The following is a 6,524-nucleotide window of genomic DNA, read 5'->3' as shown; positions in this document are numbered from 1 at the left end:
CGGAAGGCTATGAAATATTTTTTAAAATCGGAAATAACATGAGCAGATAATGGACTTTGAAGACAGGCATGGGTCCAAATTTGTATAAATTCAGATAAGGCAATCTAACCATGTCAGGAAAATCGCCATGTGAAAATTAAGCTATTATACAAAACATGGTTGTTAAAAATTATTGAATCCTATTGATAAGTCCCCTTTATTATAAAATAAGTATATATTTTCACAGGTAAAACATGAATTCTCTAATTGAATATATTAAATGTAAGGTTATATCCCCAACTTTAACATCTACAGTACAAGGAAATCATTTAGCTGGCACATTGGAGAACCGTTCAAATTGAAAAAGAACTATAATTTATAACCTTAGAGCATCAGAAATTGGCTTGAAGTTAATGAAGCAGTTTTACAGTTACTGTTGCAATGTGAGATACAGCAAACTATCTGCATACAAGCTCTCACAAACTCCAAAGCGATAATGACCATATTACTTAAAGGATATTGTTTAAAAAATATATTTGCAAATGTTGGCTTCAGAATGGAGCAATGCCATCTTTTATGTCCAGCTGAGAATAAGGCAGAGATTAGTTTCAACATTTCATTGAGTTATATCACAAGTTTAATGTTATTTTACACATAGTGCAACTAAACAATAAAATCAACCTGTGTTACATTGAAAATAAATATGAATACTTAATTTAGATTCCATAAAAGTAGAATGTAAAGACGTAAATGATTGTGTAATTGAGATTCATCCATATGCAGTATCTAGAAGTTTTACAATAATGCACATTTTTGTTATATTTTTCTTAGTCCATAGGATAGGGACAATGGAAGTGAGATAAAACATTTTACCCCTAATATGAATCAAATACAAAACATGATATGCATTGTTTGAGTATCTTAACTGATTGCTGGAGGGAGGTCATTAAAGAATAAAACCTTAAAAATATCTATATAATTCCTTTAATTTGCAATGACTTATTTATTGCAAGTACAGAAAATTCCATTTATTTAGTAGAGATCGCAATAATGTAAACATGACTTACAAATGTGCAAAATTTTGCCTTGTCATATTCAAAATCAAAAGAAATAGCAATGTAGTTTTTCATCAATGACATGCATTTGTGGATTGTTAAGGAGGTGCTTACTAATTAACTTTTCATTTACATGCAATGACAACTTTGTAAAGCTTTTAAATATTAAGTTTAAAAAGATACACTGATTTAACTTGTGAATGATCCAGTATAGTTTCTTAAGAAGTTATTTACGACTTTTTTGCATAAAATTAATCAAAAGCCGTAGATGCTTTTTTGTGACCCAAGAGTTTAAGCTATATTATTAAAAACACATTGCACAGCCCTCTCTATCAAGGAATATCTTTGATGCATTTTAAAAGTTTTAATCTAAATTATTTCCTGCTTATATTCTCACATGGCAAATTTTCCATTCAGTGATTTCCAAATAAGAGAAAATTTAAGAAGAAAAAAGTGACCATGAATTTGAGCACTGTTTATAACTAAACCACCAATTGTGACCCAAACTAATATTTTTTGCTTTCAATCTCCAGTTTATTTCCAAGCATCTCGACAAGTCATATCATAATACCTTGGGCCAATTCACAGGAAATGCAAGAATTAAACTGGTGAAGTAGGAATGAGTGTAGAAACACTTTTTTGTATATTTTACCTTTTTTATACTCTGGACAAGTGTTTTTGTGGGTAAGAACTAAGCTCTAACCCTCAACTGCACACGATTTTTGCATTTGTTCGGATAGCTAGCCAAGGGAACCACAGAAAGAAATTCAACATTTATAAATCCTTCCAACCATTTACAAACACACTAGTTATGGGTGATTGGAGAGCAGGCCACAATAGGTTGTGACTGCCAAAGAAAAATAAGTAAGTAGTCATCAATAAAGTCAATAAGTAAAATTAGTGGAAAAAAACATCATTTTAAATTATTTTCTCCATCTAGGCACAGCACCTTATAAGAGTTTAAAGATTGTAGTGGAAACCAACTATAACTGATTTTCCTATGAAATGCTTCCTGTTATGCTGCACTATTGATCAAAGTTTCGAAGATAAACTCTTTGATTGAGAAAAGTAAGACTGTTAAATGCCTTCATGTACGACAAAGTTCAGATGAATTTAACTGTTAAACATATAAAGTTTCAAACAGATTGAAAGTGGCTGAAAGTTGATTTTGACCCAATTTTGTAGTTGGAATAGTTGGACTCTACATATTTGTCAGAATTCCAGGATTTGAGGCCCACCTTCAGCAATTCGCATTTTGGTGCTTTTCCTCTAATTTTGCCTAAAGCATATTTCCTAATTTTGGCTAGGAACAGCTTTGGTTAATTACTGGGAATGAAGAGGAAAATGAGTGGAGTTTAGTCCATATTGCTATTGAAAAGTACATTGCTTTAGAGTTAAAAGAAGCACTCCTAAAGATACCAAGAGACAAAGGCCTGAGTGGGCCCTTCTCCGTTCAATAATTCTTTTTTTAGAATGTGTGCTAAGATCTGCTTTGAGCAAATAACTAACATATCAGAAAGGCTTAGCAGTTACCTAATTTGCTGTTATTGAATCCATACCTACATATCTTTCCAGTGACCTTTGTTGCAGTCAAAAGAACAGTGAAAATTATCGTTTTGTTTGCATTGATAAGCAAACACAGCAAGTTCAATTTCTTCCCTCTAAGTCTTAGTTTCTTCCTCAGTCCACTTACCACTAAATGGTTGCAATTCCAGTTGCAGGTATCTGAAATATTCTCGTCATATGAATAAAGGTGAATTTAATAGTTACGTGCATTGCTACCATAAAAGAGGTTAAACATAGGGCTTAAATAGTTAATTTTCCTTACAGCTCACTGTTCATATTTTGCAAATTATCCAAGGTTCAAACCCCGATTTCTAGAGATATACAGATATCAAAAATTTTGTGATTACCTATATTTAATTTGTGAAATTAAGCAGAGTCATGCTAAGTCTCTTGATCTTGCATTTCCCACAGACGTAGATCACTGACGAGGACACCTATAGCTATCTCTCAAACATAATCAACGTCAAACCGGCATTATGCCATTGGCATTTGTTGAATGTTGCCATGCAGAAATTAGTTGTCACATTTCCAATATTACAAAAGGAATGGAAGTACATTATTTCTTCCACTTGTTTTGTCAGACTCATTTGGGATGCTTTTTTTTATGGTATACTTAGTAGATCTTCGCCTACAAGCATAGAACTGTATCTTAGTATTCCTCACATTGGTACTAACAGTGAATCCAAAAAGTACTAAAATTTTGGCCATTTCACATGTTAAAATCAAATAAATTGTAACTCATATTTTCATTGAAAATGTGCAGTCAGATGCAGAATGCAGCAAACCTAAATATTAATTTTAAATGTGCATTATGATTTTTCAAAATAGTCATTTTAGAATTGGATGCAAGAAGAATCTGCTGATACTATAACTAGCCTTAAACCAGCTGAAGTAAGAAATGGTTTGATGTTGTCATGGTGTGTATAATTGTATAATGGCAGTGTTGGAATACTGTCAAAATTTTAAGGTACACATGTATGTTGGCTATCAATTAACTCTTATAAATTGTTTGTATGTACGCTTTAAAGGCTAGGTCTCAGATAACATACTTAGCTGTGCTATTCCTCAAATGAACACTGCACAGTGGTACTGAATCTTGGTCCAATGACAGTTCATATCAAATAATGATGATAGGTGGAAGCTGAAAAAATTCTTTTTCATATCCTGTTATAAATGGTTTCAAATGATCGCAAAGGATGTTTGGGATAAACTAAACTGCACTATTATTGCTCTTGCTTTATATCTTCACTCAAACAGCAATTCTTGAGAGCATTATCATTTTTATTACTTATTTATGAATAATTTTAAAGTATTATAATTTTGCAGACTGTTTTATCCCCAGTCTCAGAGCACAACTGGACTGCAGGTATATTGCATTATAGAATTATAACTTGCATTGCTTTACACGGATTCCTCATGTAGCAGGTTATATGATTTCTTTCTTAATGTTGTAATACTATTAAACAGTCAAACCATTATCATTAGACAAAATCTAGAAATGCTTTCATATAATGAAAACATTTTTTAAAAAGGCAACATTAATTCTGTTCATTTTGGGAGATTTGATTCATATCCCCAGAATTTCACTTTACCCTTGGCTGCCTTACTTTTTAAATTAACTGTACTGGGAACTAAATGGAATGGTGGGTCAAACTTGCTGGACCCAAGTTCAAATGCAGTCCAGAAGGATGTATAATGCAATACTCGTCTTGCTGTTGGCTATAAAGTTCCTAAATGAAATAAGTGTAACCCAGTTCCCTGAAAGCATGAGCCCACAATTCATAACCTGACATTAAATTGTCAATCTCACCAAGAGAAGTAATGGATGCAGGTCACATGAGAATGAAATCATCCCAGTGATGGAGCATACAGTGTTTTTCTGATGTTGACTTTAAGCTAAGGAAGTTTGACGGATTTCTATCTTATATCTGAACTTGAAATTAGCTATGATCTGGTGTAGCACACGAGTCAAAAATAGTAGGATTAGATCCCACTTCAGAAACTGGAGAACTATATCCAAGCTGACATTCCATTTCTTTACTGAATGACTGCTGCACTGTCAGATGTGCTATTTTTCAGATGAGACATTAAACTAAGGTTCCGTCTGTCCTTACTGATGAAAATAAAATATAATATTTTATATCATTTTAAAATTTCAGATGAAAAAGTGACAGACAGTAAATATGATCATATAATGTACTGTTAGCTCCTGACTTCTGTCAAAACTGACTATTTCCTTCTCTACAGTCAGCACAAAAGCACGAGGTTAATCTTGACCAGATTGTTTCCATTTCAAACAATCTTGCTAATCCCTTTTGTGCTGCCTTTCCCACCCACAGTTCCAATAACAAATGCAAGGATATGGATTTGGAGAGGGCGATGCCAGTGGCTCTTCTATGACTGATGGACTTGCAGAACTTTGTGAAGCCAGTGCTGGTGGTAATTCTCCAGCCTTCCGAGGTACCAGCTGTGGGTATACAGTCCTGAGGAAGGGTCTCGGCCTGTAATGTCGACTGGTATCATTGAAGCCTGTTTGAAGCAGGTGGGCACCTCAGACTTTTAACAAGAGAGGTAAAAGATCTCAGATAATGCTCTAGCCAGTTGATCAGCACAGGTCTATAGTATACAACCCACTACCCCATGTAGGCCAGATGTTTTCCATGGGTTCACCCTCCTGAAGGATGTTCTGTCATCAACTTGAGAGACTGAAATCACAGGGTCATTGGGAACTGTTGGAGTTTGTGAAGGTTTTTCCTATGTTTTGGCAGTCAAAACAAGCATAGAAGGCATTGAGCTCACTGGGTACAAAGCCTTGATGTCATCCATGTCACTTAGTTTCACTTTGTAAGAGATAATAGCATTCAAGCCCTGCCACAGCTGTTAAGCACCCTTCAGTGCTTCAGGCTTGGTTTGGAATTGCTGCTTCGCCATAAAATGGTTTTCTGGAGATTATACCTGGACCTCTTGTATCTTACTTGGTCATCAGACCTGAATGCCACTGATCTGACCCTCAGCAGATTGAGGATCTCATTGTTCATCCAGGGCTTCTTGTTGGGGAAGACTCTGATTGATTTTGTGGGGACACACTCATCTACAACTGTTTTTTAAGAAGTCCATGACAACCATGGTGTATTCATTCAGGTCCTCTTGTGAGTCCTTGAACATGGCCCAGTCCACCAACTCGAAGCAATCCCATAGCCTCTGCCTTTCGCAACTGCCTCTTTGTTGTTCTTATCCCTGGAGCCTTATACTTCAGCCTCTGACTGTATGCAGGTAGGAGAAGGACAGCCATGTGATCAGATTTCCTGAAAAGCATTCTGGGCATGGAACAGTAGGCATTCCTTCTATTGGTATATCAGTAGTCTGTTTTGTTGGGAGCCTGGTGCTACAGGTTATCTGCTAATGATAATTGGCCAGAGATTTCTTTAGCCAAGCCTGATTACCATGTCTCTGGAGCATAATGAAGAGTGTGTATCACATCTTACTGGTAAGTTGTAAGTTGTCTACTGAGATTGAGGCTCTTTGATTCAAAAATATTTTCTTCTGTTGTCTGATGGTCACACAGATGCCCCAAGATGATGGTGACTTTCGTTTAGATTACTTTCCTTCATTAAGAAGTTGTTTCATATTTTCTAGGGCTTTAGCTTGGATCTTGATTGTGAAGGGGTAATGAGAGCACATTGGTTGAGGACTTCATCCAATAATTTAGTATAGGGATTATTATCTCTTATACTAATCACAGTTGTCTACAATGACTGGGAACTTGAGGTCCAAATGTACACATACATAAACATCATCTGTGTATTGTTAATTAAAAAAAAGATATTAGGATTTGTCTGACTCGGAGTGGAGAAGATAAAGTTTGAGCAGTTCTCCACCTGAAACTCGAGAATGAAGTATCAAAACAGTGAAGACAGACTAAAA

This window comes from Hemitrygon akajei, chromosome 2, assembly GCF_048418815.1.
Source record: "Hemitrygon akajei chromosome 2, sHemAka1.3, whole genome shotgun sequence".
In the NCBI taxonomy this organism is placed as follows: domain Eukaryota; kingdom Metazoa; phylum Chordata; class Chondrichthyes; order Myliobatiformes; family Dasyatidae; genus Hemitrygon; species Hemitrygon akajei.
Note: the sequence above shows the minus strand (reverse complement) of the source record.